The sequence below is a fragment of the Cervus canadensis genome, chromosome 23, assembly GCF_019320065.1.
Source record: "Cervus canadensis isolate Bull #8, Minnesota chromosome 23, ASM1932006v1, whole genome shotgun sequence".
NCBI classification, from domain to species: domain Eukaryota; kingdom Metazoa; phylum Chordata; class Mammalia; order Artiodactyla; family Cervidae; genus Cervus; species Cervus canadensis.
In genome coordinates, this window is record NC_057408.1 from 52,368,537 (window position 1) to 52,392,951 (window position 24,415).

Genomic DNA, 24,415 nt, shown 5'->3' on the forward strand with positions numbered 1-24,415 from the left:
CAAAAACTTGGAGGCTCAGGGCAGAGGACAGTGCCCAGGAAGCTGATATGTACAGAGCTGGGCCTGCTTTCATCAGAGGCTTATTGGAGTTGTAACTGCCTGCTGGCCAGTCTCCCCCATAAAACTGTGGGTTCTGGAAGGTAGCGACCACATCTGGGGTCATGGGATTATATGGAGTCATCACTGTGTTCCCAAAGCTTAGCAAAGTGGCTGGCATACACTGTTGTTGTTGTTCAGTTGCTAAGTCATGTCCAACTCTTTGCAACCCCATGGACTGTAGCACACCAGGCTTCCCTGTCCTTCACTATCTCCTGGAATTTGCTCAGATTCATGTCCATTGAGTCAGTGATGCCATCTAACTATCTCATCCTCTGTCATCCCCTTCTCCTCCTGCCCTCAATCTTTCCCAGCAACAGGGTCTTTTCCAATGAGTCGGCTCTTTGCATCATATTATTAGATCTCCTTAAAAATTTGTTGAATAAGTGTGTGGGAGGGAAATGTGGAGAGTCTGAAGTCCATCAAGGCATTGTGACAAGAAGCCCAGTAAGACCCTGATGAGGACCTGAAGAGAATCAAGGCACCATGGAAGGTGAAGACTTGAGGGGACAGAGGACTTGAGAGGACAGATCTCAAGACTTGAGGTCCCTTTGGAGATCTATTCCTCAGTGAAGGAAAGTGTTAGTCACTCAGTCATGTCCTACTCTTTGCAACCCCATGGACTGTAGCCTGCCAGGCTCCTCAGTCCATGGAATTATCCAGGCCAGAATACTGGAATGGGTTGCCATTTCCTTCTCCAGGGGATCTTCCCCACTCAGGGATCAAACCCAGGTCTCCTGCATTGCAGGCAGATTCTTTACCGTCTGAGCCACCAGGGAAGCCCTAAGCAGGACGGTAACGCCTCTCATCATGTTATATAGACTATAGTCAGACCCAAGGGAATTGATTTCTCTCTCTGGGAGCAGCAAGGAAAGAACCTTTCTTAATATTCAGATGTGCCCAGCAGAGTTTTGTTGATGGCTGACCGAGGATACAGTGCTTCATACACAAAGAATTGCTTCCAAGACCTGCATGCAGGAATTTGGGAGCTCTGGTATGCTTTCAGCATCCGAGGAGGTCTGTGTGAGTACACAGCACGTGTCCATGAAGGCAGATCCCGCCTAGAACTGAACAACAGGTGCAGCACTGAGCTCTTTTGCTTTCTTCGGCTCCGGGTGGCCAGTTTTATAAAAACAAGTCTTATGTATCACCTCAAAATGATCCCTACAATTCTCTTCCCTTTAGCTTGATTAAGACCAAAATGATCACTAAATTGGTTACAATAATTCAGAGAGAAATGCGATCTGTGGAGCGGCAGTTGCCCTTAGTGGACGTCCCTGGTGGCTCAGCGGTAAAGAATCCGATCAAGCGGCTTCACAGCAGGGAACTTGCTCTGCTGAACTTGGCTCCATGTTGTAACAAGCTGGCTTCAAATCTCAGTTGGCACCTTGGTACTGGGGAAGCCACGCTTCCCCCTTGTTTAAAATAGAGAAGAACACCGCCTTGTAGAGCTGTGAGCGTTTTTCTTTCTCTTGGCAGCACCGCATGGCATGCCTGCGTTCGTGCTAAGTCCCTTCAGTCGTGTCTGACTCTTTGTGACCCCATGGACTGTAGCCCGCCAGGCTCCTCTGTCCACGGGATTCTCCAGGCAAGAATACTGGAGTGGGTTGCTATGCCCTCTTCCAGGGAGTCTTCCCAATCCAGGGATCGAACTCCTGTCTCTTATGTCTCCTGCATATCCAGGTGGGTTCTTTATCACTAGCGCCACCTAGGAAGTCCACCACATGGTATATGGGATCTTAATTCCCCACCCAGGGATGAAACCCTCAGCTCCTGCATTGGAAGGCAGAGTCTAAACCGCTGGACTTAACCACCTTAACTAAGGAAAGTCCCTTAGAGCTGTGAGAATTTACTGGATAATTAGCATCTTTCTCTCATTGTGGCAAATATAAATAACATAAAACCCATCATTTCAACCTTTTTTTTTTGTTTTTTAATTCTAATTGGAGGATAATTGCTTTATAATATTGTGTTCTTTTCTTCCATACATCAACATGAATCAGCCACAGGTATACATATGTCCACTCCCTCTCGAACTTCCTTCCCACATCCCACCCTATCCCACCCCTCTAGGTTGTCACAGAGCACTGGGCTGAGCTCCCTGCATCACAGAGCAAATTCCCACTGGCTATCTATTTTACATCTGGTCATGTGTATGTTTCCATGCTCCTCTCTCCATGCGTCCCACCCTCTCCTTCCCCTGCTGCGTCCACAAGTCTGTTCTCTATGTCTGCGTCTCCATTGCTGCCCTCCAAATAGGTTCATCAGTACCATCTTTCTAGATTCCAAACACGTGTTAATATACAGTTATTTGTCTTTCTCTTTCTGACTTACTTCACTCTGTACCCTAGGCTCTGGGTTCATCCGCCTCATTAGCGCTGACTCACATGTGTTCTTTTTTTATAGCCGAGTAAATATTCCATCATCCATTTTTAAGTGTACAGTTGGGTAGCATTAAGAACTTTTATAGTGTTGTACAACTGTCACCATCATCTAACCACAAAACCTTTTCATCATCTTAAACTGAAACTCTACCCATTAAACACTAACTCCCCACCCTTCCTTCCCTGACCATCTTACTTTCTGTTTCTATGAGTTCAACGACTCTGAAGTACCTCACATAAGTGGAATCATAGTGTTTGTCTGGCTTGTTTTGCTTAGCATAATGTCTTCAAGGTTCATCCATATGGCAGCATGTGTCAGAATTTCCTTGCTTTAATATTACTTAGTAATATTCCATAATTCTATACACCACATTCTGTTTATCCATTCATCCATCAACAGACACCTGGATTGCTTCTACCTGTTAACTATTGTGAATAACACTGCTATAATCTTAAGTGTACAAATATCTGTTTGAGTCCCTGCTTTCAATTCTTTTGAGTATATACTCGAAAGTAGAAATCTTACTTTAACAGAAATACTTAACTTTTCTATTTCATTTCTTAGCAATTAAGCTACCAGCAACTTTGGGGACCAATATAATCAAAACAAACTGTCATTTTTTTTTCCTCCAAAAAGATACTCTATTGATCATTTAAGGTAAGTTTTAGGGACACACAATAAGGTAGTATTTCAGGAACTATTATTGCTATGGCTGAAAACAGAAAAATACTTCTATTTGGTGAAAAGTATAGTAATAAATCTGAGTATAATTTTACTGCTCTAGTGATTGCAAAACAGTAATGTAATTAAAACTTGATACAGCAACATTGAGACTAAATTGCATTGCCATGATTAAGACATCCAGGAAAATAATTCTACAAGCAGTTAGAGATTACAGAAAGACTGTTGACAGGAGTGTCAGTCTATGAACCGGTTAAGTAAAGAAATGACGTCATCACTAAAGAAGACGGGATGACAATTCAAATGTACTAGTTAGTAAAGAGCCCTAATTCTTAGGAGGAATGTAAATGCTGCTTTGAGCTGAAGGGAGAGTATTTCTTTCAATTTAAAAAGTGTCAGGGCAGAAGAGGTGTACTTACACAGATGTAAGCTGACATTGACGAATCGGAGTCATTAAAGCCTGTGTGAAAGTCTTTTGATAGATTTTTTTTCATAAAGTGCTTCATTTTCTGACTTAACTTGAGGAAGAGAAAAATGCAACTAAAGACAGTCTTAAATAATTCTTCTAGTGTTGGCTTCCTTCTAATCCCCCTGGTTGGATGCTCTGTGTCTACATTCACTTCTAGCCTCGAAAAAGGTCTCAAAGAAGACCTCCCTCCCGTCCATGTGTCAGTCTTCAGTTGTTCAGAACACAGGTGTCAAGCCCTAGCTAAGCCTCCCTTCTCCTGGTGACACGTCCTCCTTCCTCTGGTCCTGTACGTCGAGATTTGTAGGTGCTTCACTACCTTGATAACTCATCTCTAAAGTAGGTCCTATTTGTTATTTTTTCTTTGATAACTGAGTACCTGGAACCAAACTCAACCTTTCAAACATGGGTTGACAAGAGTGGAATACAGAATGGCTATTGCTTTCTGTTCTGTAGAAAATCATCTTGGGGTGAAGTCTAAAAAGCTTTGGACTTATTGTTTGGCTTATAGTCACCCTGTTGGCTTCTGGTAAGCTTCCTTTGGACAACATTTATTTATTTATTATTTTTTAAACTTATTATTTTGTATTGGAGTATAGCTGATTAACAATGTTGTGATAGTTTCAGGTAGACAGCAAAGGGACTCAGCCATACATACATGTGAGTCCCCCAAACTCCCTTCTCATCCAGGCTGCCACATAGCATTGAGTAGAGTTCCATGTGCTATACAGTAGGGACCTTGCTGGTTATCCATTTTAAATGTAGCAATGTGTACATGCCTTTGGACAACTTTTAGATCTTCACCTCAAAGGATGTTAACTCATTACGATTTTTGATCCTTTTCTTCCTGTGAAATTGACACCAAGGTTTATCCTGTCAACCCCATACAATATATGCAATATATGCACTCTATTCCTTTTTTCTTTTTGGTTGCACTGGGTCTTCATTGCTGTGAGTGGGCTTTCTCTGGTTGCAGCGAGTGGAGGCTACTCTTGGTTGCGGTGAGCAGGCTTCTCATTGCGGTGGCTTCTCTTGTGGAGCACAGGGTCCAGGCTGCGTGGGTTTCAGAAGTTGCAGCACACAAGCTCAGTAGTTGCAGATGGAGGGCTTAGATGTTCCACAGCATGTGGAATCGTCCCAGAACAGGGATCAAATCCACATTGGCAGGTGGATTCCCATCCACTGTGCCACCAGGGAAGTCCATATCAGCTATTCTTGCTAGTTGTGTCATCAGAAAAGGTGATAACAGAAGCAAGTTTAATAAAATCCCAAGTCACTGAGGGTTACAAAGTTCTATGCTTTACCTACAGTGTCTTATTCAGTTAGCACACCAATATTATGAGTCATTCTAACAGTTATGAAACATTTTTATTCCTATTTTATAGATAAGGAAACTGAGGCTGATGAGTTTGTAAACTTACAATTGAAAGCTTGGCCTATCTAATTTCTGTCATCTTAACTACCTTGTGGCCTCCCCATAAGCATGCCACGTATTTTCTTACCCCATCACCTGTAAAATTATTGACTAGGATCGGGCAAATCCATTGTCTTTGGAGTTGGCTCAGTCCATTAACAGCATAGTCTTTGATAGGCTCTTTATCATGTACCTCTGTGACCCAGCCCATGCTTCTCTGATGTCAGTTTTTTCCCCGCAAGCCTACTGGGATCTACTGTTTAAATGTTTTAAATGCAGTTCCATTCCTCTGATATGTCTCAGCCAGTTCAGAGAGGAAAAATATAGGCAGTCCTGTATGTTCCTTTTTAGTCAGTCTATGCTGGCTCCTTCTTTTCTAAATCATCATAAACCATCCGTTTAAAAATCCATTCTGAAGTTGCCCCAGGGATTTACATTAGATTAACTATTTGAAATTTTTAGAATCCTCTCTTAGAAAACTGAGATAATATTTACTTCTTTTCTGGCACTTTCCCTATGGTTCCCAAAATATTACCAATATTGATTCTGCAATTACATCTGCATTCCTTTAGATGGAAATTAAATTTTCTTGGCTTTATGTATTTGCTTCTTATTTGTGGCAGTTACCTACTTGTGTTCTAAGTTGGGCTTAGGTAGTTGGCCATATTCTTTTTGTATGCCCAGTTCAATTAAGTTTTAACTCAGAAAGCTATTATGTATTGGGGAAGTATATTGTAACCAAATATAAACATGGTTCCTAGACATTTAGGGCTGCTTCTCACCTATGCCATGCTTCTGTACAAATTAGAAAAAGATGCCCCTTTCTCAAATAAAAAAGTGCTTAGATAATTATATTATGGTGTAACCTGAATAATTTATGGTAGATTCCATCCTAACGTTGCTCTTTGGCTCTAGCTGCATGATACAAATGCTCACATTTTGACCCAATCTCACATAAGACAGAACTATTTTAGACAATGACTGCTGAGATTGGAGGCATGGTTTTCACACTTCACTCAGACTGGTAAGAATGATGATTCCAATACACTGTGATAAGCTGTAATTCCTAAAACTACCACTAAAAAAGCTATACAAGAAGAGACACTAAAAAACACTGTAGGTAAATCAAAATGGAATTCTAAAAAAATATTGAAGTTTCCCCTAACAAATCAGGAAAAAACCCAGGGAAACAAAAAAGTAAAAACTAACCAGAAAAATCAGAAAATTAAGAAAATCAAATGGAAGCCTTAAATCCTAAGATAGTAATTAAATTAAATGTAACTAATTGAATGCACGAATTAAAAGAGTTGCAGGCAGGATTAAAAAACATGACCCAACTATAAGCTGTCTAATGATGAACCTAGACAGCATATTAAAAAGCAGAGACATCACTTTGCTGACAAAGGTTCCTATGGTCAAATCTATGGTTTTTCCAGTAGTCATGTATGGATGTGAGAGTTAGACCATAAAGAAAGCTGAGCACCGAAGAATTGATGCGTTTGAACTGTGGTGTTGGAGAAGACTCCTGCGAGTCCCTTGGACAGCTAGGAGATCAAACCAGTCAATCCTAAAGGAAATCAACCCTGAATATTCATTGGAAGGACTGATACTGAAGCTGAAGCTCCAATAATTTGGCCAGCTGATGTGAAGAGCTGACTCATTGGAAAAGACCCTGATACTGGGAAAGATTGAGGGCAGGAGGGAAAGGGAGCAGCAGAAGGTAAATGGTTGGATGGCATCACTGACTCGATGGATGTGAGTTTGAGAAAACTCTAGGAGATAGTGAAGGACAGAGAAGCCTGGCGTGCTGCAGTCCATGGGGTCGCGAAGAGTCGGACACGACTGAGCAACTGAACAACAACAAAAAGAAGGAACATACTTAAAATATAAAGATATACACTGAAAGCAAAAAGAGAAAAAGTTGTACCATGCAAACATTAATCAAAGGAAAACAACAGTGACTCTATTAATATCAGATAAAGAAATTTTACCATTAAAGCTTGTGGTAAAGAAAATGACCAGAGGCAGAGAGGAATATTACATAGTGGTTAAAGAGTTGATCCATCAAGAAGACAATCCCCAATATGTATGAATTAAATGACAGAACTGCAAAATAAGTGAAGCAAAAACTGATAGAACTGAGTGATGGAAAAATCCATCATTATAGTTAGAGACGTCAACAACCACCTTTCATCAATTGATAGAGCAACTTGACAAAATCAGCAAGGATATATTAATATTAATAGAAGAACTCAACTCTATCAATCAAGAGTCAAATTGACATTTAGAAAACCCTTCATCCAAGAACAGCACACTACACATTCTTTCCAAGTATTCATGGGATATATACACATGTAGACCATATTCTGGGCCATAAAATGAAGCTTCAACCAATTAAAAAAAATTGATATCATATACAGCATGCCCTCTGATCCCAGTGGAGCTGCATGAGAATTGAAAAACAGAAAGATAACAAGAATATCTCTAAACATATGGAAGCTAAACACTCAAAGCTAAATAACTTGTAGATCTAAGGAAGCCTCAGTGGAAATCTAAAAATACGCTGGACTGAAAGAAAATTGAAATACAACATATCAACTTTTGTGGAGGCATAGCTGAAGCAATGCAGAGAGGAAAATCGATGGCACTAAATGCATAAGTTAGACAAGAAGAAAAGTCTCAAACCAGTAAGTTTTACCTCCTGAATCTTGAAAAGAGCAAAATAAACTGGAAAAAAGGAAGAGGGACTTCCCTGGTGGTCCAGTGGTTAGGACACCACCTTCCAATGCAGGGGGTGCAGGTTCAATCCCTGGTCAGGGAGCTAAGATCCCGCGTGCCTCGTGGCCAGAAAACCAAAACATGAAAAAAATACAACCGGAATCAATATTGTAACAAATTCAATAAAGACTAAAAATGGTCTATGTCAAATAATTCTTAAAAAAGGAAGAAAATTATAGAGATAAGGGCAAAAATCAATGAAATTGAAAAGAGAAAAACAATATAGAAAATCAGTGAAACAAAGAGCTGATTCTTTGAAAAGATCAATAAAATCGACAAACTCTTGCCTAACAATGAATAAAAGAAGACAGAAATCACCATTATGAAAAACATGGGAAAAAAATAAAAAAAGAAATCCCATTATGAGGAATGAGACAAAGTACATCACTTCAGACATAAAAATGATAACAAAGGGATACTATGAATGACTGTACACAGATAAATTCGACAATTTAGATGAAATGGACCAATTCTTTGAAAAACACAAAGGACCAAATTCACCCAATATTAAACAGTCAACAGAGCTGTAACTCATAAATATATCAAATTTTTAATTAAAAACCCACCCGAAAAAAATATCCGGCCCAGGTGTTTTCACAGGAGAATTCTACCAAAATTTAAAACCAAATTAAAACCAATTATACAAAATCTTTTCTAGAAAACAGAAGGGAAGTTAATGTTTCCTGACTCATTTTATGAAGCTAGCATTACCCTGATACCAAAAGCAGAAAAAGAAAACCACAGATCTTGTGAATAAAGACAGAAATGTCCTTAACAAAACACTGGCAAATAGAATTCAGCAACATATATAAAGAATTATATACCAAGAGCAGGTCAAGTTTATTTTACTTAGATGGGGTATTCCACTTGTACAGATGCAAGACTGGTTTAAAATTTGAAAATCAGTCAATGTAATCCACCTTATTAATAAGCTAAAGGGGGAAAATTACACAATCTTACCGACTGATGCAGAAAATGCATTTGACAACAACTCATTCGTTATAAAACCTCTCAGAAAAATAGAAATAAAAGGGAACGTCCTCAATTTGACAAAGATTATCTACAAAAAACCTACAGCTAGCAACAAGGCAAGGATGTCCATTCTCACCATTCTTACTCAACATTGTGCTGGAAGCCCTAGCCAGTGCAGTGAGGAAGCAAAAAGCATACACATTAGGAAAGAAGAAATAAAACCGTCCCTATTGTAGGTGACATGATTGCCAACATAGAAAATCCCAAGGAATCTGCCAAAAATTCCTGAACTAGTAAGTAAATTTAGCAAAGTCACAGGATATAAGATGCTAAAAAATCAACTCTATTTCTAAATACCAGCCTGAACATACGGACACTGCAAGTAGATATGCAACACCATTTACAATCACTTTAAAATACTTAGGTGTAGTCTGACCATATGTTGTAAACAAAACATGTGCAGGACTTGCATACTGGAAACTAAGCAACACTGATGAAAGAAATCAAAGAAGATCTAGATAAATGCAGATGCATACCACATTTATGAATTTAAATACTCAACATAGTCAAGAAGTCAATTTCCCCCAAATTGATATGCAGGTTTAATGCATTTCCTATCAACATCACATACTTTTGTAGATATAGACAAGACTGTTCTAAAATTTACATGGGAAGTTAAAGGAACTAGAATAGCTAAACTAATTTTAAGTGTAAAGTGAGATTTATTCTACTCTTTTTGTGGGGAGTTTGACACACAGATCAGTGGAACAGAATGGAGAATCTAGAAATAAACCGAAAGAAATATGTCCAACTGATTATTGACAAAAGTGCAAGAGCAATTCAAGGAGGAAATACAGCCTTTTCATAAATGGTGCTGGAGTAAACATCCATAGATATTTACTTTGAACTTTAAGTCTCACAGCTTACACAAGAATAAACTTAAAATGAATCCTGGACTTTGATGTAAAGTAGACTTTTAGGGGGGAAAAAGACATTAAAGAAAATCTTTGGGGTTCTAGACTAGGTTCTTAGATTTGGCACAAAGAATGATCCATAAAAGGGAAACTTGATAAATTCACCTTCATCAAAAGCTTTTCTTCTGTGAAAGACTATTAAAGTAAAAAAAACAAAGCTAGACATGAGAAGGTATTTGAACATCACACATAAGACAAAGAACTTATAGTTTGATTAAAAAAAATAACTTTAAAACCCAACCCAAAAAGCCCAACCAGCAAATGGGCAAAGGATGGAAAGAGACATTTCACAAATAAGCCCAACAAAAAAGTCAACATCAGAAGCCACTGAGGAAACGCAAATGAAATCCTTGAGAAAGCCCTACACACCAATCAGAATGACTAATATAAGAAAAAATAATGACCACAAATACTGATGAGGATCTAAAGAAACAGAATCACTCATGGATGGCTTGTGGGAATATAAAATGGTGTAGTCACTCTAAAAAATAGTATGACAGCTCCTTCAAAAATGAAACATGCAACTATTCTATGACTAACCATTGTACTCCTGGGAATTTATCTTAGAGAAATGAAGCCTATATTCACTGAAAAGCCTCCACAGGAATGTTATCACAGCTTTATCCATAATAAATTGGGAACAGCCCAATGTTGAAGATGTCCTTCAACAGTTGAGTGACTAAACAAACTGCGGTACACCCTTATCACACAAGACCACTCGGCCAGCCTGGAGGAATCCTCAGAGCATGGTGAAAGGTTTTGCATTTTGACTATCCTGGCTGTGATATTGTACTATAGTTCTGCAAGATGTTTTCATCAGAAGAAACTGTGTAAAGGGGACAGGGGATCTCCCTGTATTATTTTTTTATTACTATATGAGAATCTACACTATGCCAAGGTAAAAATTTAATTAAAAAATAATTCTACCCTCAGAGAATGAATGGGTTAGAATATAGAAGAAACTAATAACATGATTTCTCACCTCGTCCTAAGCTGAATGTTGGAACTATGTTCACACCTGAGAATGAGGAGAACCAAGTGAATCTCCAGATTTTTAAACTTCTGCCATGACGAAGCAGCGTCTGTGTCTGTGGCGATGAGTAATGCATGCCTTAAGCATGTAGCTGTGATACAGCAAGTCCATTTCTGGGTATTTATCCGAAGAAAATGAAAACACTAATTTGAAAAGATATATGCACACTTATGTTCACTGCAGCATTATCTACAATACCAACCTAAGTGCCCGTCAACAGATGAATGGATAAAGATGTGTTTTATATTTATATATATATATACACACACACACATATATGTATATATACATATACACAATGGAATACTATTCAGCCAGAAAAAGGAATGAAATCCTGCCAATTGCCACGAAAATGGATGGATCTAGAGGGTACTACGCTAAATGAAATGTTACACAGGGAAAGACAAATACCATCTGATTTCATTTATATGTGGAGTCTTAAAAAACAAAGGAACAAACAAATCAAAACAAAGACAGATGCATAGATACAGAGGATAAATGGGTGTTTGTCAGAGGGGAGGGGAGTGGAGGGTTGGGTGACAAAAGTGAAGGGGATTAAGAGTACAGACTACCAGTTATAAAATAAGTAAGTCACAGGGATGTAACATACCACATACAGAATGGTGGTGGTGGTTTAGTCGCTAAGTAGTGTCTGACTCTTGCGGTCCCATGGACTGTAGCCTGCCAGGCTCCTCTGTCTATGGGATTCTCCAGGCGAAAATACTGGAGTGGGTTGCCATTTCCTTCTCAAGAGGATCTTCCCTACCCAGGAATTGAATCCAGGTCTCCTGCACTGCAGGAAGATTCTTTACCAACTGAGCTATGAGGGAAGCCCCTACATATGGAATACGGTCAATAATATTGCAATAACTTTGTATTTTGTGCGCTGAGGGATGGTTACTAGACTTCAGCATGGTGACCAACTTGTAATGCATATAAATACCAAGAATGTACTCATGGGTGTGGGCTTGAGGGCTGATTAGGCACCATTGTCTGAGGCTTCTCGAATATTCCATCTCCCTGCGGAGTGGCTCAGCGCTCTGGTCGGGAAAGGGAGGTAGGCAGGAGTCGAGGGACAGTGGGACTGTCCTCTTTCTCTATTCTCTGGAAGATGCAGGTAGTTTCTAGTAACTGGATTCTGTTTCTCTGCCCCCTGCCATTCTAACACTTCACTGGCCACTACCATTATAGCCACACTGATGCCTTAATTAAGACATGAAAAAGATGAGGGAACCACAGGAAAAGCATTTGAAATACAATATTTTTAAAAAAATATTTTTATTTTTAAATTTTGCCCTGTCCAGAGTGGCATGTGGGATATTATTTCCCCAGTAAAGGATGGAACCCATATCCCTGGCATTGAAAGTGCAGAGTCTTAATCACTGGAGTGGCAGGGAAGTCCTTAAAACACAATTTCGATGTCTCATGAGACACACAGGAATGCACATTCATCGGCTATGCTTTACATCTGCTTTAGCTGTAGAAATACAATGATTCTGAAACTCATATTTAGAGAGAAAGTAAGTACCCACTCATCTGAACAAAAAGGAGAAAAAAAAAACGTTTTTCAGGAAATGTGAAGAATCGTTAACTTCACAGATTTTGCACAGAAAGCATAATTGCCTACAATACAAGGCAGAAACACATTCTAAAGCATTTGTGAGCAAAATGGAGACATGGCCCATTAATCCTTTATCATCAGAATCAAATAGTACTCAAATGACCACATGGACTGTGACTAAATCAATTAGGTACAAAGATGGTAATAATTAGGGCTGTTGGCAGTCAAAAGCTCTCCCAGAAATGTGCTTAGATGTTGAAAAGACGACTTCCACCCACTTTTATTACCTTTGTGCTGCGGTAGATTATAGTAATTTCTTATGCTTTGAGTGAGGGAAAATGGGAAGATAATATTCAGCTTACTGAGGATGGTTTAACTTTTCTATAGGCAGGCACTGAACAATCATTTACCTACATATAATGAGGGATATAAAGCTTTCTGGCCAAAATGTACTCTGTTATGGTAGTAACATAATAGATATGCATATTCTGCCTTGGAAAATCCCAAGATTCTGATAAGCATTGTGTAGGAAGCAAAGAGCTAGAGGATTAGACAGTCCGTAAACAAAGCTCCCTTTACAGATGCTGCTGTTGGGACAGCTAAGACTTGCCTCCTGTCCTTCCCTTTCCCAACCCCTTAGGGCCCTTCCTCGCCTCCGGGTCTTTATTAGTTGGCCTTTGTCGCTCCTCTTATGAAAAAGACACTTATTTTCTGTTCTGCTCTTTCCCGTGCCCAGTGTCCACTTGGAGGAAAGAGTGAGTCTGTATTTCCAAGGAGACCTTCGCAGACCACCAGGCGAGTCAGTCCCGGGGAGCGCCTGCAGGGGGCGGTCGACACCGTGGAATGAACAGACGGCGCTGGCCGCCCTGGGGGTCCCGGACCTGCTGCAGGACAAGCCTGGGAGACCAATATGCAAGAAGGGGGGCCTTCTAGAAAATCAAAGGTAATCCGCTCAAGTCAAGTTGTTAAATGTCTGCCATTGGTGACCTCAAAGAATCAAAGGAGGTCGGGGGCCTGGATTGATGGCGGGGTGGGGGCTCATCTTTTCTAAGGCTCTCACTGCACAAATGTGCAGTTGAGGCCCAGAGGAGGCCTGTGGTCTAACCAGCTAGTTAGTAGCACTGCTGATGCAAGAACTGAGGTTGACTAACAGCCTGGACCCTTTAAGAGATTCCAGGCGGCCCCGTCTGTATTTATTTACAAGATAAATATCTAAAGTAAAAAGAACACTCTCTACTTCTGAGTTATCATTTCTAGGAGTTAAGCTGAAAGTGGTGAAGCTTATTAGGGGGGAAATAGGCACTAATTTGAAATAAGATAGGATTATGAATGCATTGCATTATCTGTCTATGTTATAACAGCCGTAGGCTCTGATGGTAAAAACAGTTAATAAGCTAGGTGGTGGCTGTTTCTTGCTTTTTAAAAAATCTAGCTGTACCGCCTGTTTTATTTACATAAATTGAAACAAGGAGTCTTTTCTGGTGAATGACACATTTATGAGATCACTTGGGAGTTCTGGTATTATTTTCACCTGCTCTTCTCTTTCTGCGCTCCAGTGCAGAACAATTAATTTAGTTTCCCAGGGTATTTTCAAAAGCAAGCTGCTCAAAATGTGGTTCTAGGATCAGCATCACTTGGGAGCTTGTTACAAATGCAGTGTGTCAGCAGGATTCCCAGGCAGTTCTTAGGTCACTGCATCCTGGAGAGAACAACTGTATCACTCCAATACTACCTCGCAGAGCCCCTACTTCATTGTTCCTTAGGCTGACCTGGGCTCCTAGTCCTTAACCTGGGTGTTCCTGCCAAGAATGAGCATCAGCATCTTCCGTTTAAAAGAAGAGCATCACTTGTGCTTTAAAATGAGGCAGGAAGAGTAATGGAGTGGAGTTTGTGATGCGGTCCTGTAGATTCCTTAATGGGACTTTATTTTACGTGGAAGGGCACTGTGTTGATAACTATATAAGAAAGGTTTAAAAGTCCTCATATGCAACTCATGGAAGCTAATAAACCAGTTTCTTGGCCAACTCTAGTCCCAGTACCTGACTCACTCCTAATGAGTTGGGATCTGAACATCCTCATAAACCCCGTCAGCTCCCCAGACAGAAGGACACGTGGTGATGAACCTGTGCTTGCACAGACCGTAGCTTCTCATCATTTTTGTTTCTTCCCACCACCAAGTCTAGAATTGTGTTCTGTATCCAACACGTGCCTAACTATCCTTGCCAGCTATAACACTAGATAAATATTTACTGAGTCCCCCTCTCCCCGCCCCCCCACCATGCATAAAATACTGTTGGATCAAAATGTTTTCCTAATTAGTTAAAATAAACTGATGTCAGACTGCTAGTTAGTGCAAGGATATAGGTTGAAAGGCATATTTAGATGAGTTTTTCTGATGTCCCTGTTCTACAGGTAAAATCACATATCCATTTGCTTCTTCACATATCTCCAGGGAGTTATCAATTTGGGAGACAAATGAGTTACTGCATTATGGTGCTGTCAGACTCAAGCATTTTGGAATTTGTGGAATTAAACTCATACTGGTTTGTTTATTTTCTATGTCTAGAAAATTGATGATGTAAATGTTGGAGTGCTTAAAAGAATGCACTTTAGAAGGGTGGTTTAACACAGGACTTCAAGTCTTGGAGTCTGAGTGCTGGAGAAGAAGCTTCCACAGAGTAGATTGGGGTTTTCCAGAACCAGTCACATCCTCACTGGCCGGTTCCCCTGGCAGGCAGCCGCTGCCAGGCCCCTCCTGTGGGAGGTCTGGTTCTGTGGGGGAGGGAGCCTAGGCGGCTGCCTAGTGCCATTGACCAGAGGGTGTACCTCAGAGACCAGGTGTGGATCACCAGTGCCCATCTACTCAGGGTGCTTGTGGGCAGTGATGGAAGCAAGGTCCACTGTACCCTGTTGCAAATTTGAGAGAGACGGACAGTATAGCTCTGGGTGAATAACAGTTTGTTTTCGTTTATTTTTATCTTTATTTATTTTTGGCTGCACTGTGTCTTTGTTGCTGTGCGTGGGCTTTCTTTAATTGTGGCGAGTGGGGGCTACGCTCTAGTTGTGGTGTGAGGGCTTCTCACTGGAGTGACTTCTCTTGTTGTGGAGCACGAGCTTTAAGTGTGCGGGCTTCAGTACTTGCAGCGCTAGAGTTTCAACTTGCGACTCTAGAGCATGGGCTCAGTAGTTTTGCACAGGCTTAGCTGCCCCAAGGCAATGGAATCTTCCCAGACCAGGGAATGAACCATTGTCCTGTATTGGCAGGTGGATTCTTATCCACTGGAGCACCAGGGAAGTCCTATTTTTTAATATGAACTATAGTTGACTTACAATATTGTGTTAGTTTTAAGTGATTCAGTTATATGTATATGTATATATGTATTCCTTTTCAGATTATTTTCCAGTATAAGTTATTATAAGATATTCAACATAGTTTTTTGTGCTATATAGTAAATCCTTGTTGGTTATCTATTTTATATATATTGGTGTGTATCTATAAATCCCCTACCCCTAATTTATCCCTCTCCCTCCCCTTTCCCCTTTGGTAACTGTGTTTGTTTTCTATGTCTGTGAATCTGTGTCTGTTTTGTAAATGAGTTGGTTTGTATTATTTTCTAAGATTCCACATTGAATGAAAAACATTTTCAATGTTTGTATTAAACTCAGGAGTGATATGGTACCACAGATAATATCTGCAATGATGATGACATTTCACTATTAATTAAGATCTTCCATAATGATTATTTTAATGTTGAGTTAGAAACATTTTTATGATGAAGATCAATGAAGAAAAAAATGTGAATAGAAAGTTCAGCCAAAGGTGAGTTTAAACAGAGCAGCCTATTTGAAGATATTTCTCTGTGTAGACTTTTGCCTTACAGGTCTTCTAATATTAGCTTATTAGGCATTCCAGACACAAAAGTCACATGAGAAAATGGTGAGACTCTCCTCTCAATCAACCCCAAATTGACTTTGATCAGGACTAGCATTTCTCCATCAAGGTAGGAATATTGCCATAGGAGGGATTGGGCACATACCAGATACCATAAATGAGGACATAAATGAGTTGACATCTCCAGATACTAAGTCAAAAGCTGAAAAAATATAGACTATCTCAACAGGCAAAAGTGCAACATCTTTGAGTGGTATATGAAATTTCCATCAAAATGGCTTGATCTGGAAGGGTTTTATAAAAATAAACTGCTTTTCCAGCCCTGTACTCTTCTCCCCCTGGGAACCCAGTGGTCAGTGGCTGCAGACAGCAGCCTCCTCGGTAGTGTATGCAGCCTGTTGTCTGTACAGGTTGCCCTAAGGGACCTTGGAGACAGCCCTTTCCAGTGGACATTCATGACTGGCATGCTGGACCCAGTCTAGGTTCCAGACAGGTATGTGTGTTGCCTTTGGAAAGCCCCAAGGTGAAGTGGCCAGTGTCCACACCGGCCAAGTCTTTATGTCTATCTGCACCTACCTGCAGAACAAGGAGCATGTGACTGAGGCCCTCCGCAGGGCCAGGTTCAAGTTCCCTGGCCACCAGAAGATCCACATCTCCAAGAAGTGGGGATTTACTAAGTTTCATGTGGATGAATTTGAAAAAAACACGGTGGCAGAAAAGCGGCTCATCCCCGATGACTGTGAGGTCAAATCATCCCTAGTGATGGTCCCTGGACAAATGACGGCCCTGCACTCCTGAGAGCCTCGGTGCTGTTCTCTCCTTAGTCACGCCCACCAATCAATTCTACTTTCACTCTAAGTACAAAAACTGTTTGTTTTTTGTAAACAAAAAAAGCTGCTGTCCTTGCTCTGTGAATGTGTTAAGGTTAATGCAACCCTAAGTTTGTTCATAAATGTATAATTAAATGCTGGAAAGAAGACACATATACACACCTCTCTTTGTGGAGGCTTTTGTGTGTCATCTGTTAAAAATTATCTGTCCATTTAGTTTGTCCCTTGGACTGCAAGAAGAACAAACCAGTCAATCCTAAAGGGAATCAGTCCTAAATATTCATTGGAAGGACTGATGCTGAAGCAGAAGCTCCAATACTTTGGCCACCTGATGCAAAGAACTTACGCATTGGAAAAGACCCTGATTCTGGGAAAGACTGAAGGCAGGAGAAGGGGACAACAGAGGATGAGATGGTTGGATGGCATCACCAACTTGATGGACATGAGTATGAGCAAGCTCCGGGAGTTGGTGATAGACAGGGAAGCCTGGCATGCTGCAGTCCATGGGGTTGCAAAAAGTCGGACATGACTGAGCGACTGAACGGAACTTAGTTTGTCCATTTGTTCTAAAGTTTTGTCATACATTGACATGAATCAGCCATGGATTTACACATATTCCCCATCCCGATCCCCCCTCCCACCTCCCTCTCTACCCGATCCCTCTGGGTCTTCCCAGTGCACCAGGCCCGAGCACTTGTCTCAAGTCAATGTATGACTAAAACCACTACAATATTGTAAAGAAATTAGCCTCCAACTAATAAAAATAAATGGAAAAAAAATAAAGTTTTGAGCTGGAATTGCAAAAGACATTAGTTGTTCAATTTAACACAGGCTTAAAACTGTCAAAGCATTCAGATTTCTAAGTCTCTGTCTTTATCAGGAAAGGGTATTTTCCTGTCGAATGATACTGACAATGAAAAAAACCTTATCCGGTCCATGAAGTCACCTTGAAACACAAATAATCTCTTCCAGGTGGAGAACGGCTTATGCGGGCGGACCTGAATGATCTAGCTTTTGAAAAGGCAGCAGAGGGCCACCTGGCTGTCAAGACTCAGGCTCCAGAAGAAGCGCCACCAAACTGGTCCTCTTCGGCACCTCCCTACAGATTCCAGGTACCACCTTGGGTGCCAGATGCTATGTCTCTCCCTTTGCCTTGTTGCCTAGTAACAGGTGCCACGTGCTCATCCCTCCCTGTTGTCACGACCACAACGTGATGGAGAAGCTGTATAGTCCCGCTCATAATCAGTGGGCCGATCGAGTAGGTCATTTATCCAAATTCCTTTCCTTATTTAACAATTATGTATCGAGTACCTGTTAGGTATCAGGTACCACGCTAGGTGCTAGGATAATAGGGAATAAGTTAATCTAATTCTTACCCTCAAGGTGCTTATAATTTAGGGACCTGGGGGGAGCACAAGCCTGAGCACAGAACAAACCAACAAGGGAGCAGTCTAATAAAAGTCCCCATGACATGTATGATAAAAGATATGGTGCACAGTTCCTGGACACTCCCAGACAGAGGAGCCTGGCAGGCTGTGGTCCATAGGGTCGCAAAGAGTCAGACACGACTGAAGCAACTTAGCATAAAGGATATAAGTGAAGGCTGAGATAGAAAATAGATGGACAGTCTGTGGATTCCTGGCTTGAGTGACCGGGTAGAGTGATGACCACGGAAAGAGCACTGAGCTGGAGTGAAGGGCAGGTGCAAGTGTCCTGAGGTGGGTGTGCCTCCCTCTGCAGCAGGGAGGGAAGTGTGGCCCAAGGGGAAGAAACAGAGGAGACTCACAGGAGAGGGCATCAGAGAGGAGATGGGTGTGTGTGTGTGTGTGTGTTCCGGGAGAGGAGTCCAGGCTGGAGAATGTCAGGTCATCACACCTCTTAAAGCTTCCAGTGACCCATTGTGGGTAAGGTCATGGGCAAAGTGTTGGTATTTAAAATAAACATGCCTTTGCTCTAAAAAATGGTAACATGGAAGCTGATGGTTTAAGTAGTTTACCCAAAGGTCACTTTCGTAATTCCCTGGTGAGTGTTTTTCATGGTAAAAGATGTTCCCTCTCATATTTCTGCTGATTTCAAAGAAATCATGCTGATTCATTACCTAAAAGTAATCTCACCTGGGGGTCAGATATTAATCTTTGCCCCAATATGATTTCTTTCTGCCTCTTGGCAGTCATCCCAGCAGAGAACCTGGCAGAGTAAACCTTGCTCAACATTGACACTTGGCTGAGAGTTGGCAGGAGGTCGAAGGGCTGCTGAGGTGTCCTGAGAGGCTGTCGGACTTGCTTATGTGAAACTAGACTTCGATTTCATTTCTGAGTTATTCATTGTTTATTTTGTATGTAGTGCAGATGTGCCAGGAGTCCTTAATGAGGAAAGCAAAATGGCAGAAGACCCAAATAGACATTTGAAAACTGAGCAGAAGACCTAAATAGACATATCTCCAAAGAAGATATACAGATGGTCAACGGGCACATAAAAAGATGCTCAATGTTGCTAATTATTAGAGAATCAAATCAAAACTACAATAAGGTACCACCTCACACTAGTCAGAACAAATCTACAATGAGGTACAACTTCACAGTGGTCAGAATGGCCATCGTCAAAAAGTCTACACATTTTAAATGGCACTCACATTTAAAAGTAATATTTATGCGATTTCTCTTCATACAAATCTGAGGTTCACTGCGTGTTTATCCATCCTGGGGGGTACTCAGGGTGGAACTGACTTTCCACTTCCACAGTGTCTTCTTTTTTGGAGGTATCTCCATACTGTTCTCCATAGTGGCTGCACTAATTTACAATCCTATCATCAGTGTAGGAGGGTTCCCTTTTTTTCCATATCTTATCCAGCATTTGTTGTTTGTAGACTTTTTGATGATAGTCATTCTGACCAGTGTGAGGTCATACCTCATGTAATTTTGATTTGCATTTCTCTAATAATTAGTGATGCTGAGCATCTTTTCATGTGCCTGTTGGCCATCTGTATGTCTTCTTTGGAGAAATGTCTCTTTAGATCCTCTACCCATTTTTTGACTGGGTCTTTTTGTTGTTGTTGTTACTGGGTTGTGTGAGCTGTTTGGAAATTAAGCCATTGTTGGTTACATCATTTGCAAATATTTTCTCTCATTTGTAGATTGTCTTTTCATTTTTTTTTTATGGTTTCCTTTACTGTGCAAAAGCTTATAAGTGTGATTAGGTCCCATTTTTAAAAAATTTATTTATTTTAATTGGAGGCTTTTACTTTACAATATTGTGGTGGTTTTTGGCATCCATCAACATGAATCAGCCACAGGTGTACATGTGGCCCACCATCCTGAACCCCCCTCCCACCTCGCTCCCTACCCCATCCCTCTGGGTTGTCCCAGAGCACCAGCTTTGGGCGCCCTGCTTTGTGCATCTAATTTGCACTGGTCATATATTTTACATATGGTAATATACATCTTTAAATGCGATTATCTTATTTTTGCTTTTATTTCTATTGCCTTGGGAGACTGACCTGAAAAAACATTGGTACAAATTTATGTCAGATAATGTTTTGCCTATGTTCTCCTCTAGGAGTTTTATGGTGTCATGAAAGTGAAAGTGTTAGTCACTCAGTCGTGTCTGACTCTGCAACCCTATGGACTGTAGCCCGCCAGGCTCCTCTGTCCATGGGATTCTCCAGGGAAGAATACTGGAGTGGGTTGCCATTCCCTTCTCTAGGGAATCTTCCCAACCCAGAGATTGAACCTGGGTCTCCTGCATTCCAGGTGGATTCTTTACCATCTTAGCCACAAGGGAAGCCCTTACACCACAGAACCATAGTGTCATAGTTCTAGACTATTTTAAAGTGGAGGCCCAACTTTGTAGCGAAGAGTGCTCTGAGTCTGGAGCTAGATTATGAAATAGTCATAGCATAAAAAAACCAGAATAGTCCATCTTAAGTCATCTGCCCTCTTAATGAAGCAAGAAGCTGACAGAGGTCAAAAAAGAAAAAAAAAATGATAATGCCAGATATGACATGATCTCCCCTGATAAGTTTAATTATAGTCAGAACTGAAACAATGAATTTGTGGGTTCTCTCCCAGAAATAAGGAGAACTAATTCAGATCATCACAAGTGTCATCTTAAGGGACTTCCCCGGAGGTCCAGTGGTTAAGACTCTGAGCTTCCAATGCTAGGGGCACAGCTTTGATCCCTGGTTGGTGAACTAAGATCTCACATATTGCTGCTGTAGCAAAAAAAAAAAAAAAAAAAGCACTAAAACCAAACCAATAAAGCCATGAAAAGCTAGAAGGAACCTTAAATACATATTATAAAGTGAAGGAAGCCACTGGAAAAGGCTACATACTGTATGATTCCAACTCTATGACATTCTAGAAAAGGCAAAACTATGGAGACAGTGAAAAGATCCATGGTGACCAGGGTTTGAGGGGAGGGAGGGATGAAGGGTCAGAGCACCGAGGATTTCTGGGGCTCAGAAGCTGTTCTGTCTGACATGACAGAGGTGGATTATTGTAATTTTGTCACAAATCATAGAATGTGCAAAGGAGTGAACTGTAATGTAAATTATGGGCTCTGGGTGATACTGGTGTGTCAGTGTAGGTTTATCAGTTGTCACAAATGTACCTCTTTGGTGGGGGATGTTGATAATGGGGGAGTCTGTGCATGTGGAAGCAGGGAGTGTAATGGAAATCTCTACTTTCCACTCAATTTTGCTGTAAATATAAAATTACTCTAAAAAGATAAAATCTACTTTGAAAAACGAAAAGGGTGAGAAAGCCTGGAAATGAGATCATTGTGTTCTAAGCCCTGGCAAAGATCATTGATGGTCAAACTAGCTGATGAGAGAACCTCGGGCAGGTGGGCCAAATCGATCAATAAGCACTTCTGTTCTCTCTCCACTATACCAATCATGCAAGTTTATTTGTTCACTCAACAAAATGCGTTGCCTTCTGGCTGTGTGCCAGGTACTATGCTTGAGCCTGTGATATACAAAGAAGTCACTGGCCCAAGGAAGCCCATAGCCATCAGTGGAAACAGACAAGTAGTTGGACAATAAAAGTCTTGGATGATAGGGACTTCCGTGGTGGTCACGTGATGAACACATTGTTCTTCCACTGCAGCGGGTGTGGAAGTTGGGGAGCTAAGATCCTGTACGCTGTGCCGTGCAGTAAACAAACACACACACACATGCATGGTAAGATTCCATCACTCAGTCCTGTCTGACTCTTTGTGACCCCATGGACTGTAGCCCGCCAGGATCCTCTGTCCATGGGATTTCCCAGGCAAGAGTACTGGAGTGGGTTGTCATTTCCTCCTCCAGGGGATCTTCCTGACTCAGGGATTGAACCCGAGTCTCCTGTGGCTCCTGCATCGCTGGTGGATTCTTTACTCTCTGAGCCATCAGGGAAACTTCTATTTAAAAAAAATCTTGGATGATAAATATCACGATAAAGATTTCTACCAGAAATTATTAAGCTGGGTTTCTAGTACAATTCTATACTGACAATTTGGATCAATGATTCCAGCTCTCCTGTTTACTTTCAGATTAGAAGATTAGAGGTGAAAGTCAGATCTGATGGTCCACGTTCTTATATAACTAACTGCAGGTCTCTTGAATAACTTCTTCCCCTACTGATAAAAATATCTAGCCAAATTCATTTCAATTGATTGCTAAATATTTTCTGTTTTTAACTGATATTATATGCTATATATTAGTAAATACATTCCACGCCGTTCTGGGAATACCAGAGGCTGGTTCTACATTAATGCAAGCAAATTAAAGAGGAAAATAGATTCACACTCTGCTAATATTTCTGTGTAGCTTGACAGTCAGATGTTAGAAGCTATAAATTGCCAAGTTAAAAAGTAACAAAAAGAACCAAAATACATTTTTCTGTTATTGGGAATCCAAGCTGAGAAAGAAGACTTCTTTCTACCCCTAAATTAGGGCTGCTTACCTCCCACCCCCCAACCCCATCTCCCAGCAGCTGGTACCCCACCTCCACCCTCCTACTATCAGAAATAATTTTCAGTAGCTGTCTGAGGAAAGTTCTGCAGTCATTGCCAAATTTCGGGCTTCAGTTGCGTCCGTACGCTGTTCCTGTAACTCTGTGCCAATATCTTCCTATGGGCGTGTGATCAGGTACAAGCAGCTCAGATCTCCCATGTGAACCTTAATGAAAACCAGGGCCATGCTCAACCTGCCGGGCACCCAAAGCCTCATCTTCCTTTTCCTCCTAGTGACAAGGTAACTGATCAAGAAGAATATGTAAGGTCAGTGACAGGACTTGCAGTAATTGCAGGTTCTTAGAAGCAAGAGTTTTGAGAAGTCATTTGTGGTCTCCTTATTATCTGGAATGTCATGGAATGTTGGTGATGTCGCCTGTTTGAGGCTCACTTAGGCGCCCCTATCTGTGATGCTGTCTACTGCTAGAAAAGCAGGCTTACCAACTGCCGCTTTTCCTTTCGCTGCTGGCAGGAACGCTCATCATTAAAGGGATGGCGGCCTTGGGCCCAGTCTTTCCATTCTTTCTACTTGGCCCAACTTCTTAAATTGTTTTTGGAATCAACTGAGAGATTAGCATTGAAACATATAAGTTACCGTATATAAAACAGCTAGTGGGAAGTGACTGTATAACACAGGGAGCTCAACCCAGGGCTCTGTGATGACCTAGAGGGGTTGGATGGGGTAGGGGGCGAGGGAGGTTCAAGAGGGAGGGGATCTATCTATACTTAGAGCTGACTCACGGTATTGTATGGCAGAAACTAATGCAACATTGTAAAGCTATTATCCTCCAATTAAAAATTAATTTAAAAACCAAAGAAATATAAAAAAGAAATATTCATTAAAATTTTTTTCTATTGAAATACAATATATATGCAAAAAAAAAAAGCATATAAGTTTACAACTGGTTGCTGTGTACTCTCAGTCATGTCCTGACTCTTTGCGACCTCATGGGCTGTAGCCCGCCAGGCTCCTCTGTCTATGGGATTTTCCAGGCAAGAATACTGGAGTGCCTTGTTCCAAGGAGCCTCCCCCACCCCACCCCCATCAAGGAAGAGAACATGATGAGTGTCCCAGAGGCTTGCTGCCAGTCCCCATCTCCCCTCTTCCCCAAAGTTTCCTGCCCTCCTCGCATCTCACACCCCGGATTTGTTCAGCTTGCTTTTAACTCAGATAAGTGGGATCATAAAGGGTGTGTCCTTTTGTGTGTCTGGGTCCTTCACTCAACATGATGTGTATGAGATTAGTCCTGGTTGTTTGGCGCAGCTGTTGTTTACTTAACTGGTGTAAGTGTCCGTTGTTTGCCTGTCCTCTCATTTATTTATCTGTTGTGGACGGACATTT

General features: G+C 41.1%; 1 protein-coding gene, 1 long non-coding RNA gene and 1 other non-coding gene across 11 annotated transcripts in view; 2 read left to right on the forward strand and 1 right to left on the reverse strand.

The window, feature by feature from the left end:
* Positions 1–24,415, reverse strand: part of DLGAP1 (DLG associated protein 1) — a 770,938-nt gene that overhangs the window by 153,312 nt on the left and 593,211 nt on the right. The window lies entirely within an intron of this gene.
* LOC122425349 overlaps positions 15,189–24,415 on the forward strand; it is a 29,292-nt gene continuing 20,065 nt past the window's right edge. The window contains exons 1-2 of the long non-coding RNA XR_006264821.1: positions 15,189–15,306; positions 18,055–18,194. This is a non-coding gene — a long non-coding RNA (uncharacterized LOC122425349). The remainder of the gene's footprint in view (positions 15,307–18,054; positions 18,195–24,415) is intronic.
* On the forward strand, positions 16,561–16,690 carry LOC122425909. The gene has a single exon (XR_006265060.1). It is a non-coding gene; the product is annotated as a small nucleolar RNA SNORA70 (small nucleolar RNA).